This window comes from Canis aureus, chromosome 3, assembly GCF_053574225.1.
Source record: "Canis aureus isolate CA01 chromosome 3, VMU_Caureus_v.1.0, whole genome shotgun sequence".
Lineage (NCBI taxonomy): Eukaryota > Metazoa > Chordata > Mammalia > Carnivora > Canidae > Canis > Canis aureus.
This window is the reverse complement of record NC_135613.1, coordinates 61,782,691-61,796,619: the sequence shown is the minus strand read 5'-3', so window position 1 is coordinate 61,796,619 and position 13,929 is coordinate 61,782,691. Positions and strand designations below refer to the sequence as shown.

The following is a 13,929-nucleotide window of genomic DNA, read 5'->3' as shown; positions in this document are numbered from 1 at the left end:
CGTCCTCCTTCTGCCTGGCCATCACATAAACAATCTTCCCTGTTGGTCTCCAGTTCATATCTACTGGGGTTCCTCTCAGGGACGCATGCTTCCCCAAGCCCTCCCCTCCTGATGCCCGGCCTAGATCCCTGAATGGAAGAAAGCATGGACTATCCCCAGTTCACCAGAAGTAACTTGCCTCCAGGGAAACACTGATATTTAATGCCTGTAAGATACAAGTTTTTTTATTTTTGTTTTTAATCAATTGTGACTCTGCCTGACAAATAATTTTCAGAGATTAATGGCTTGTGAAAATTCAGACATAGCACCTGAGCAGCATTTCCCAATTCCTGAACACGAGAATCCTTTCAATAAAGAAGCAAGCATAGATGTTCTCTACGGCAAATAGTGCTGATCAATGAAGGTCTTTCTAGGGAAGCAAGCCACTGTATTTCAGGTCTGTATTCTCTAATACAATCAACTTTATTTAACTCTTAAAAGTTGGGGAAACAGTTCCTTAGTTTTCATGTTGTAATTTTTCATATTCCTAACTTTGGAACATTTGTTTCTAACGCTGTCTCTGAATTTTCTAAGAACAGAAATTCACACTTTTGGACTTGGAATGCTGGGTTCATTCAGACCATCTATGAATTCTCCTATAATTTCTCATGTATTAAACCCTAATTCCTTTTTGACCTTTTATTGTTCTGGTTACTTAATCATCATTAGTTTTGGTGTTAAAGAAAATTCATGAACCATATACACAGATGTTTCTTTTGTGGTTTACTACTTCAAAACTTGGTGTCTTTAATAGAGACACTTTAATTTTATTTTAAAATTAGAAGAGAAAATATTGCCTAAGTTATATAGCTGTTGATGAAACTTTACTGATAGAGAGCCAGGCCTACAAACAGAGTGCACCTGTTAGGTCTCTCTTTCTTTAACTTGGAAAGGAAAAACAAGGTGGGACCCTTGGTTTGGATGGACTATAGGCTTTTCACTATTAACTACATTTCATCATCTTGTATTTTCAGAAACAACAACAGTGCTAGTCAGATATAGTTGCCAGTAATGAAAAAAGTTTTTGTTGGTCTACACTATAATTGTAACTAAAATAGAAACAGTATTGTCTCTTCCTTATGTATGCATGTTAACTATGTGCCTTAAACTGTCAGGAGTGAACCTCCACTAAAGTTGCCATATACAGAATAAACCTTATTAATGTTTTTTGGAAAATTTTAGATTTGTCAAGGTTTTCTCAGAAACTTTGTTTCTGACAGGTTTGCCTCATCTAAAAGTAGAGATACTGAATTAAATAGCATAAGAAAAGAGCAGAAGAAAAGTATATTAATAAAATAATATTTAATAAATAAAATATAACATTAAAAAATGTCCATATCAACACAATACAAAGTTTGTCTGATGCTCCCCCCAGTTCTCAGGAATCATGATAAAATTCTGGCAAAAATGTAATGAGTTTTGTGGGTAGTGACTAAATGTAGAAAATACAGAGGAAAAGGAAAATTATATCATAAACCATGTAGAACATCCCAATATGCCAGCCAGCAGACCATTTTAAGCAGACTAATAAATATTTTGAACTGATATTAGACAAGAGAATATGACTTTCCATATAAAGAATAGGGTAATCTTATAAAAGCAATAGCATTTACTGCAATGTGTTTCCCAGAGCGTATTCTGTATATTAAAATATAGATTTACATTGTCATCAAAATGACTACACATAAATGCATAAATGCATTATGGATTAGCTCACTTGATAAGAGACTTCATTCCCCTTTCCTGTCATCTTCTTGTTGTTAGCAACCACAGCTCCCTGCTCTTCAACCAGAATTTCCCAGTTCCACATGTGTACATATTTTCACTAATGAGATTAACAGCAAACACGTCAGCATTCCCTGCACTAGATGCTGATGATACTTCGGACCCTCTCTCCCTCAAAGGGTGCTCTCAGGAAAGTGCATGACACGAGATTTTCTGTCTATGATATGGCTCTAAGTCACTAAATAATTCTTGAAAATGGAAGTACGAAGTTTAGGTTTGAGCTTATATATATATATATATTTGGTTTGAGCTTATATTATAGAAGTTTTCACATACTGCAGAAGTCATTTCAGAGACCCTGGGGCAAATGGGTTAAATGATATAAAATAATTGTCAACGTGGATGTCTGACTCTGGGACTAATAAACCAGGGATCTGCAAGGATTTCTGTATTGCAACAGGCATCTCTGTGCCTTAATAAAATGCTTATTCACAGTTTTCAAGTGGAAGTTTCAAACATTTAAATAATGGTGGTATTAGTTAAATTACAGAATAAATTAGTGTAATGTCAGTATCTATATGTGACTTTTCCTCACTACTGCAAATCCAGGCACCCAGTACAGTCTCTGGTGCTTAATGGATGAACAAATGTTTGTTAAGTAATGACTAAAAACAAGCCTAGTTATTAAATTTTAGTTTCATATTATCTATTTTGGTCATCAAAAACTTTGTGAGGCTTAATGCAGCACATTATCTATGGTACAATATTGATTTTCAAAAGTTGCTGTATATTCAACTTTATTCCTTGAGAATTTTCTTTTTGAGAATTTTTGTCTTGATTTGAGAAGACCCATTAGTTTAATGCAAATTGTTTATTTCAATAATGATGGTGACAGATCACCTGGTCTAAAGATAAGACTTTGTCTTGGATGAGAGGATTTAAGCATGAGGAGGGGCAATAACTTTGCTAGGTCACACAGCAGGTAGTGATGGGGTAAGAATTTGACCTAAGCAGGCAGAATCCTGGCTGTCCAAGATTTTAATCATGTAAGAAGAAAACCAAAAGAGTACAGCTGCATGCAATTAAGGGGAGGAAGTATTTCCAAGAAGAAAAGAGAAAGGGATTTATGATTTCAATGTAGGAAAGCCAACAGAATTCAAGGACAGCGGGGACTAAGAAAAGTCCTTGTAGAAATGAAATGTGAAGCCACTTTGTCAGTGGTTAAGGTGGGAGCGAAAGGAAGAGGAAGACAGTGAGAATAAATGTTTTTTTCATTAATTTTGACAAATAAAGGAAAGGGAATGATCCGTCACCCAGGTCAAAGAAAGAACTTTTTAAAGAGAGAGGTAAAAAAAAAAAAAAAAAAAAAAAAAAAAAGAAAAGAAGAAAAGAAAAAAAAGAAAAGAAAAGAAAAGAAGAAAAGAAAAGAAAAGAAAAGAAAAGAAAAGAAAAGAAAAGAAAAGAAAAGAAAAGAAAAAAGGATGTGTAGGGAAGGGAAAAGCTAGTCATGAAGGAAAGATTAAAGGATGAGAGAGAGGGAGGGAGGGACAAAGGAAGGGAGAGAGAGAGATGGAGAGGGGAGACATAAGAGAAAACAAAGCATTGCTAGCATAAATTCTCAGACAAGAGGAACAAGGACCACCTCCAGAAGGTGATGTGACATAGAACAGACTATTTGTTAGAATCCACCATTTAATTACTAGAATAGTGAAAAGCTAGATATTTTAAAATAGAAGAGTTGTTTTTTTTTTAAGTTATTATTTCTAGTTGATTTCAGAATATCTTGATAACAACTGATAGTTCTATCTTTAAGGGTAAGAATCTGTTTTAAGGATTTTATCTACAACATTTGACAGTATCCATAAAGTTCATTTTTGAACCACAGAGTTAGTTAGGAAAAGAGTCATAAATATCAATGGGAAGAATGTGACGTGTTGATCTGATGAGTGGTAGTGTCATGAAAAATCAGCTGGTTTAAACAGAACCCTAAACTTTCATCTCACTGAATAGAAGAGGTGTTGAAACCTTTTTTTAGCATAATGCCTTTTTGATGGTTTTTATGGGGGCAAGGATCCTCAGTCTGCTATCCACAGAGAAAATTGGATGAATCAGTGTTCCCAAAATATATTACTAAGATTCACACCACACAATGAATGTGTATATTTAACCTTTACAAAGAACTTGAGGGAAAGACTTTTTTAATACTTCACTTAAAAACCATCAGAAATGTACTTTTCTCAAAAGGTAATTGATTCAGTAATACTGCAAAACTGCAGCATAGAAAGTATGTAAGTTTACACCAGAGTCATTTCTCTGTGTTTTGTTACACTTTCTGAATTTTTTAATAAATAAGATGAAAAATAAATACAAGGAAAGAGAGTGAAATTAAATTAATATTTGTCTTTGTATCCTGAATGTCCTAAGAGAGCTGGAAATATTGGAAAAGAAGGACATTATACATTATTTGTATGCTTTAACGAAATAGAAAAGAAAGTTTTATTTGCTCTACCTCAGGGATATTATGGACAAACATCTAATAAAGAGAATGAAACTATAAAGGGACTAGTTTTGTCAAGTTCAGGTTCTAGGGGAAAAAATGAGAAAGCAAGAGATATAAATAATTCTTTTTGTGGAAAGTACATTGAAAATCATCTAATCTAGCATTAATACAGACTTTCCTCCACATGGTCTATAGCAAAGTATAAAACAAGCACTAACTATGTGCCAGGCACCGGGTTTGCAAAGGTGAAGAAGACGTGTTTCCTATCTTCAGGAAATTATAGTAGAGAAATAAAAAAAATAGCTGGGAAATAGTTTGTAGGTAATACACAACAGTATGCCCTATACAAATTATACAAAATAATTTGTTTCATCAGTACAGCAAGAACACAGAGGAGGGAGTGAATAATTGTGACATGTTGCTTGGAGATGCATCAGGACAAGGTAGGTGTGTCTAAGTATTGCAAGAGTTTGCCAGGAAGACACATGAGTATCTGTCATCATAATACTGAAGTTTTTTGATCTATGTGAAATCTATCTGAAGCATAAAGTGGAATGCTGTGTTTAGGCAAAGTGCTTTAGTCCTTCCGAATCATAACACACCTGTGTGTACCCACAGCTCATAGGGAAGGCTGACAGATGGAGAGGTGAGTGGGGCGGGGCCATCTGAGTTCTCACATATTGTGCCAACACATCCAGCCTCCTACTGGAAGCATTGAGAGGTGGGGCAGAGAATTAAGTGGGATGTAGTCTTAGAGGGATCAAGTAGTGGAATGTGTGGAGTAGGGCCAGGGTAAGTACAGGGCAGTTACACAGAAAGTGACCATGAGGGTTCGGACTCACACAATGGAAGTGCACAACTGCTACACACACAGGAGGTAGAATTCCAAGGTGAGTTTTTGGGACATGGAGTTAATGCATGAGCTGAAGATAAACGCTCGCCAAGGGTCACACGGTGATTTAATTGATATTGATATTCCTGGAATGCTTTACCCCTGGCTAGAAGGGATGGTTTTAGCCACTGCGCTCAGCTCAGGAGTCTCAGAAGGACTGTGAGGTGCCCCTGATGAATGTAGACTCTTCTCTGTCTACATTTTAAGATGCTCAGAATGTCTCACTTACTTTATGGTGATCATGTGCCAGGTGCCCGTGATTAGTGAACATTGCCTTCTTCATAGGCCTTTAGCTGCCATATAAATCAGTAGTCTGTGTGCTTCACTGAGCATTTGTAAATAACTTACAAATTAATTGCTTCTGTTGTTCAGATAATTCTGCAGAAGGATGAATCGAATTAAAGTTGCCCTATGTTTTGTTTGGCAGAACTGAGGGAAATTGGGCTTCCTATTAACTTACGCAAAACAGGACATATATGTACATTTATGGTTATCGTAATAATAATTAGGAAAAGGTCCCTTGGATGTTTTGGCAAACAGCACCCCACAAAATTAACTCTCTCACATCGAAACAATCTCCTTAGATGATTTTACAAGTAAAGAAATGATAAAGAATGAGGCTCATCTTTGCTGATATGTCTTTCAGTGAGACATTGGCATCAAAGTTTATTTTACAGTTCGCCTCTCACTGCTTATCCCATCAGAGGAGCTTTATAGAAAACAAGGTCCTGGCTCCTGCTTTAACTCTTTTGCATAACTTTCCCAGGCTAGTTCTTGGCTGGGGAACTTAAATGCTAGGAAGAAAATGATTCAAGAAGTTTGGGGAATTTTATCAATACCATTTTTTCTACCTCTGCATGCTCAATCTCAGATTTTTTAAAAGAAAGATGTCTCATCTACTATTGTATTTATCATTATTATTTCCATTTTAAGATTTTATTTATTCATGAGAGACACACAGAGAGAGTCAGAGACATTGGCAGAGGGAGAAGGAGGCTCCCTGCGGGGAGTTCAATGCAGAACTCGATCCCAGAACCCCAGGATCACGCCCTGAGCTGAAGGCAGATGCTCAGCCCCTGAGCCACCCAGGCGCCTCTGTATTTATTTCCGACGACCACAAACTAATCCTATTGGTATTATATCATGAAAAAGGTGAAACTCACTGTTCTAGTGACTATGTTGACAGGGTTTGTATCATTTGCAAATCCAATCACTGGGAAATTAATTATGTGACATACACACAAGAAATTTTAAAATAACCAGATAGTCTATCAGAAATTTTCCAATTTTACTGAGGTGTAATTTACATTGACTCAGATCCATCCATTTTAAGTATACAGCTGTTGAGCTGTGAATACTTTATAATGTTGGGTAAATAGTACCATAATTTGGATAGAGAACATTTCCCTCATCCTGCATATTTCTCTTGTTGATTTGCATTGGTCTCTTCATTAAAGTCCCCGTCCTAGGCAAACAATGATAGACTTTTTGTCATGATAGTTTGAGTTTTCCATAATGTTATATAAGTGAAACCACACAGCTGAAGCTTTTGTATTTGATTTATCTAATTTATATTATATATTCAAGATGGATCACCACTGTGGATGCATCTACTGCTGAGTCATATTCCACAGTATGGAGGTCCCATTACTTCTTTATCCACTCACTAAATGATAGATGTTTGACTTTTTAAAAGGACTTGGCTACTGTGAATAATGCTGTCATGGTCTAATAGGGGAAGGTATGAAGGAAAGAATGATAAGAATGATATAAAGAAGGATCGTGAGCCAAGGAAGGCAGGTAGCCTTTGGAAGCTAGAAATGGCAAGGAAGTCAATTCTTCTTGGGAGCCCCTACTGGGATGCAGCCCTATCAACTCTGTGCCTTAGGACTGTGAAAACCAAACTGTGCTGTCTTAAGTCACCAGTTTGCGATGATTTGTTATAGTAGCAACAGTACTAGTACAGATTCTGGTCTGTCCATGTTTGGGCGTGGAGAGATATTTTCATTTTTGTGGATACATATGTCAGAGAAGAATGGCTGAGTCACATAGAACATATACAGTATTATTTCAATCAACCAGATCACCTTAAAACATACTGTGTGCCAAAGAGAGGAAAACATTACTGTCAATATCCAAGACTGTTGTCATATGTGACTGTCACTAAAATTAACCTGGGCACTATCAGGATAAATTGATTTTGGGGACTAAAACTATGTGCATGGGGGTCAAACAGAACTACATTTTGGTACCTTACTAATTATGTAATGTTGGGAAGGCCACCTAGCTTCTTTACCTCTAGTTTCCTGATCCACATCTACATGATGCGAACACCAATGTGAGAATATGTGTATAAATGGAATAGTAGAATCAGGCTCACTATTCATGTTAGATATTATGATTACAAATATTTGACAATTCCTACAAAGATGCTCCTTAAAAACACTGTGTGTGTGTGTGTCTGTGTGTGTGCCTATTCTAGTGGCTGGTGGAAATTATAACAGTGTGATTGTGAATGGGATTAGTTATAAAAAGTATTTTCAAGTTTATATTCATATATGATTGGTCCAGTTCAGGTAAAATTAATTATAATACGCCTTAAAATATACTTTAAAGTTGTATTTTTCAGTATAAGAAGAGAATAAGAATACATAATCAATAAAGTCAATTACCATAAACAAAAACAATAAACTGATATTATTCCTTAGGTTATGTCAGAAATACTAGAATGTATGTTTGTGTGTGTGTGAGTGTGTGTGTGTGTGTGTATGTGTGTGTGTGAGAGAGAGAGAGATGGAGGACAGGGTATACCTGACCAAGCTTTTTTTTTTAAGATTTTATTTATTTATTCATGAGGGACACAGCAAGAGAGAGAGAGAGAGAGAGAGAGAGAGAGAGAGAGGCAGAGACACAGGCAGAGGCAGAAGCAGGCTCCATGCATGGAGCCCTATGTGGGACTTGATCCTGAGACTCCAGGATCATACCCATGGGCCTAAGGCAGGCACCAAACTGCTGAGCCACCCAGGGATTCCCCTGACCAAGCTTTTAAATCTCACTGCTGATTTATAGTACATACAGCAAACTATGTTACCTAGGTCTGAATCCTTATCCATACCTAACCTCCACATCTATACCTATCTGTACATCTCAAGCCACAAACCAACATTGAGCATCTTTCCTAATGTTCACCTATCTGGTTTTGTGCTGTCCTCAGTCATTGATGACTGTTGTCTAAATCCCTAAATGCCTGAAAGATATTGTAATATCCTAATTATGGTATATGGATATTTAATTAGGATAATACCATATTACCAATATGGTACTATCTTAATTATATTATTCTTTCCTCATTGATTATTATGAATATTAGCATAAAGTGTAAATTCCTTAGTCAACTTGAGGTGCTCTTGTACAAGACTGCCAACATAAATTCTTCCTTGATTTCCAAATATCTAGGTGGTCTACTAGCATCCTCTTAGAGTGACAACCCCTCCCTCACTCTGGTGTCTCACATGAAATTAGCATTCTATTCAACATTATTTGAGTGCTTTCTGACATAATTGCAGAAGAAAAACTATCTTGGGGGAAAAATAAAGCACAATTTTCATTAGAATAGGAAAGAGTAGAGGTTATTTTTATTAAGCAGTTAGGTAAACAGTAGTGGAGGAAAATGCACATATTGTGCCTTTTGTTTCAGTGGTAAGAAAAATTTCAGGTATGTGGGAAGATCAGAAATTGAATATTTTTTAAATCTTCTAATCATGCCTTTTAAAATATAAGTATTAAGCAATAACAAAAACTCAAAACACACAGAAACTCTCAAACCATGATTCATCCTGTTTCATTATTAACATTCTAAACCATCTTCTTTGTGTCTAATGCAAAATCAGAATTTTCTGTGAAGAAAAGATTCTGAAGATCTTCAATGTTTATTGATTAGAAAACAAACTCATTTTTTGGAGCCATCTAACATTCAAATAGTCTCTGTAGACACAAACTCAAAGATCGAAAAATTAAGTAGTGAAGAATAGAACATTCACCTAAAAGTAATGTAGACAGTGTTAATAGTTACACTTCTTAATGAAATAATGCATCCAGGAAATGCCCATCAGTACTGCTAAAATCCCACGTGAAATTTTTTGAGAACTTCATGACAACACTGACCTCCAGCTGAGTCCTGCACTCAGCAGGGAAAACAATGACAGTATGACCTAAAAAAGACTCACACATGATCCAACCTATGACAAGGCCATACATAGACCCTCCACATCCCCCTTCTTTGCCTCACAAACGATGAACAGAATAGTCTATCCCCACCTACCAGTCTGGAAGATGCAGTTGACCTCTGCACTTGACCAGCCTTGAGTCAGGCTTCATTGTCATGCTGCCATTTGGACTCTGATTCCCTGCCAATTGGGGTCATCACCAGGACCCAGAACAATCCTCTCAGTGGCCCTTTCCAAGCTAAAGGAAAGAGACAGAGAGACAGAGAGAGAGACAGAGAGAAAACCTAAACCACTGCAAAAAAGAGAGTGAGGTAGGGAGTGGGGGGAGAAGGAAGGAAGGAAGGAAGGAAGGAAGGAAGGAAGGAAGGAAGGAAGGAAGGAAGGAAGGAAACAAACGAAGACCAGAAGGAGAAATGTCTCCTGCCCAGCTGTTGAATTCTACCACACACATAGTCATTTCTAGCTTCCTTTATTCTCTTGATAAAAGAACAGCCTTGCTGTCTGGTCGCTGCGATGTCTGTGGAGCTCACAGGCAGGGTTTTCTCTGCCGCAACAGTCCCTATCACTTTCTACAACAGAGCAGCACCGGCGGTTGCAATGGCCTTTCCCAACAGTGTGTCCTTACCAGAGTTCAGATTGGTTTGTCTGTTATTTGTAATGGATGGATCAAACTGCCACTACCCAAACTGATCCATTTTATCACAAGAGTAAGAAAAGGTGGGCAGTAAAAAGAAAAAAAAAAAAAAAAACACTTGGTGTAACAACAGGGAGCATACACCACTACCTATGTGGTACTCTCACCAAACACAGACTAACAAAGCTGAATCTGAATCTAGCCAGGCCTCTAGCTCCAACTACACCCTTTATAGAAAAAATAGAGAAACTGGAAGAATAAATTTTTGTTTTTTAATTTTTAAAAAAGATTCTATTTATTTATTTATTTATTTATTTAGAGAGAGAGAGAGCGCAAGCAGGAGGTGGGGAGGGGCAGAGGCAGAGGGAGGAGCAGACTCTCCTGCTGAGCAGGGAGCCTGATGCAGGACTTGATCCCAGGACCCAGGAATCATGACCTGAGCCAAAGGCAGATGCTTGAATGACTCAGCCACCCAGGCATCCTGGTTGTTTGTTCTTTAAACCATGAGGATACAAAGTGCAAATCAAGACCATGGGGAAAGAAAAAAAAAGGAAAAAAAAAAAAAAAAGACCATGGGGAATCCTACAGGACACATGACCTACTTCCTTCAATGAACTAATATCCTGAAGAAAATGGGGGAAAAGAGGGGAGAATCTTAGGTCAAAAGGTATAAAAGATATATTAAGCATGGTGTCTAAACTTTGTTTGGATACTAATTTTAACGATCTGTAAAAAGATATTTTGAAACAATGAAGGAAAATGGAACATGGACAGAGTGTTAAATAATATTAAGGAATTGTCATTAGTTTTGTTGGGTTTTATTGCAGTTTTGTCTTTGAAATAGCCTCATTTATTGGAGATATCCTAAAATATAAGTGAAATAAATTTATGATATTTAATATTTGCTTTAAAATACTCAGAGATATAAACACATGGCAGGCACAGATGAAACAAGGTCAGCCACTGCTATTATTTCTAATCAACCGAGTGACAGGCATATAAAAATTCTGCATGCTAGTCTTTATAATTCCTCTGTTTGAAAATTTTCATAATCAATGCTTAAAATGATAGCTATGGTTTTAGCTCTGTCATGGAAAGAGCTTGAAAGTCATCACTCTTGTCCTCTTAACAAGAAAAAAGCTGAATAAACTAAAAGTCGACAACTTTTTTTGGATTTATCAGAGAATTAAGGTTACAGGGGAAAATTGGAGCCACTAAATCTGGAGAGACAAACACACAGAATCGAGCCACAGATTGCTTATCTGGGACAGAAGCTACTAGAACCATAAACTAGTAGAACCCTGGAATGGTGATTCTGATGACTTGCTAGAAGCGGAGTGTGGACTACCTTCCAATGAGATGCTATGGGGGCCAAGTCTGAGGGGACAACCACATAGTCATGGGTTTTACCTCCAGGAAAGCCACCAGCTCCTCCAAAACCAAATCCCCTGAGTCTCTGGCAGGAAGAGAAAAAAAAATGAAGCATTTTTATTATTCACCCTGAGGAAGAGTGATCATCCCGATCTAGCGCCCTTGACTCACCTAAGGTGAGAAAAAAAGGCTACCAAAAACTTGTGAGGGTGGCAGTCCTGAGGCCCCAGAACTAAAAAAAACTGAGATGCAATTGTAAAATTGTAGAATACTTCTTGTCCTCCACACTTCACCAGCACATCACAAGGGCTTCAGTACAATGACGGTGGATTACAGCTCAAAGAGCTTCAAAACAAAGACTGTACTTAAGAAGGAGAAACAAACACAAACACAAAGACACGAGAAGGAGCTGAGTCTGAGACACTCACTCCAGCAACTATGACATGCAAGCCAGCTCCTAGCAGAATTGTCACAGGGCTTCCACGGAAGACCTGCTTAGTTCCTGTTCTCTGACACATTACACATGGCTTTCAATGGAAAACCACAAGGTCAGCTAAAAGGCCAAGAAAAAACCAAGTCTGAAGATTGTGATCTAGCACATGATTGGATTGTTTTGATTTAAAACCTTTATCGAGGGACTCCTGGGTGGCTCAGCAGCTGAGCATCTGTCTGTCTGCCTTTGGCCCAGAGCATGATTATTCTGGAGTCCCAGGATCAAGTCCTACATCAGGGTCCCTGCATGGAGCCTGCTTCTCTCTCTGCCTATGTCTCTGCTTCTCTCTCTGTGTGTCTCTCATAAATAAATAAATAAAATCTTAAAATAAATAAATAACATCTTTATTGAATTAGTAATAAAGATATGACTATTAAATAGTTATAACATTCTGAGTGACAATGTATGATCATTTCTTTTAATTGGAAAACATTTCTAGGATATGTTAGGTGACATCTGCAGAAATAGGTGACAGCTGATTTTGTAGTTAAACAATCATAATTTTAAAAACCAGTTATTTTTATAAAATTGTAGTATTCATACCTAAACCCACATCAATTAAACAGATTCTTTCATTTTCTTGAAGAAAAAAAAAATCTGAATTTCTAAATTCCTAAGGAAAATAATTTTTTTCCCCTGTAAATAAAAGTTTTCTCCAAATACAAAACAAAGAGAAACCAAAGGCCTTGGCTATATCTCTTTCAGTGACAAAAGTCTTGTTGACAAGTTGGAAAAATAATATCTGACAAGGTTAATATGAGCAATTTATTCCAAAGGTGAGAATAACTGTAGAAATGTTTCAAAGAAAAAAAATAGCAGAACAAGAGCCACTGGAACTGGAACTTCCATGAATGGCTTGGCAGCTGCAGGATATAGAAAGGGAAATGACATACTTAGAGGGAAAGACAGAGACAGTGAAAGAAGAGCTAAATTAGAGAGGTTTGAACTCAGAATAAGGAAGAAACAGGAGCCATGAAATGCAAAGTTCAGTGCACTAAATTCACTCCAGTGACTTAATTATTATTATATATTGGCAAGGTGGTAAGGTTTCATGGTTGCTAAACAATATTCAGAATATTCAGAAAAAAACCCTGCTCTTTCTGTCTGGAACACCTGCAGGGGAAAGGGACAGAAGTAGGCAGGGATACAGAGGAAGTAGGACTGGCCATGGGTAGATAATTAATCAAGTTCTGTGATGGATACGTGATATTTCCTAGCACCCTGCCTCTTCCATATGCACCTGCTCAAAGTTTTCCTTAATATTTCATATTTGCCTATGACATTAAAATTATAAGTGTAATTTTAGTGGCCGACCTGTCATGAGAAAATAAAGCCCTTTCACTCAGGTATTCACTGTTTATTTACTCAACAACAACTGTATGCTAGATCTAAAATCCTGGATTTCGAACTCTTTTCCAAGCTCCAACTAAGAACTTAAAAGGGAAATAGACACTGAAAAAGTTTATTATCAGATTCTAAAGAATATCAGAACAATGATAATCATGATGAATTTGCAGCAATTATACAATATTCCCCTAACATAACAGAGAACAAATGAATAAACCCAAAGTAATCAGTAAACTGGCAGCATCATCAACAATTTGTTTTCAAAATTTCTGTCAACCAGAGCCACCTGCATGGAGCCTATGCTGCTCCATAGGAGGAAGAATGTCACACGTTGGAATCAGAATCTCATAAGGTCAGACTATTTGTGTTTATTGTGGAATAAAACTACTCAACTTTTTGCAACTTGGTTAATATATTTTTTTTTAATTAAAGATGCTCTGTGTTGAAAAGTAAATAAACTTTGTTGCTGGCGAAGGAAAGAAAGTAGGTAAGAAATCTGACATTGGTTTGTGCCTTGCATCCCCAGCCCATTAGGAAATTCTCATCATCATCAAGGTTAGCGACGAGCATTTTGTGGGGTCTGCTGAGGGTGAACCTGTGTTCTCAATATCCTGGATGAGATGCAATTCACACAGAAAACATGGCTACCAACAACACAAGCAGGTTATTGATGATCTCACAGTTACACAGTTTCCTCTGTTA

The 13,929-nt window shown here is 37.1% G+C and overlaps 2 long non-coding RNA genes across 18 annotated transcripts in view; one reads left to right on the top strand and one right to left on the bottom strand.

Moving 5' to 3' along the window:
- LOC144311166 (uncharacterized) overlaps window positions 1-13,929 on the bottom strand; it is a 243,173-nt gene that overhangs the window by 155,885 nt on the left and 73,359 nt on the right. The window lies entirely within an intron of this gene.
- Window positions 1-13,929, top strand: part of LOC144311165 (uncharacterized) — a 51,849-nt gene that overhangs the window by 4,469 nt on the left and 33,451 nt on the right. For 8 of the 10 annotated variants that reach the window (XR_013376732.1, XR_013376738.1, XR_013376737.1 and 5 more), the window contains exons 2-3: window positions 275-436; window positions 4,641-4,707. This is a non-coding gene — a long non-coding RNA (uncharacterized LOC144311165). The remainder of the gene's footprint in view (window positions 1-274; window positions 437-4,640; window positions 4,708-13,929) is intronic. The other 2 variants (XR_013376731.1, XR_013376729.1) reach the window with 1 other exon arrangement.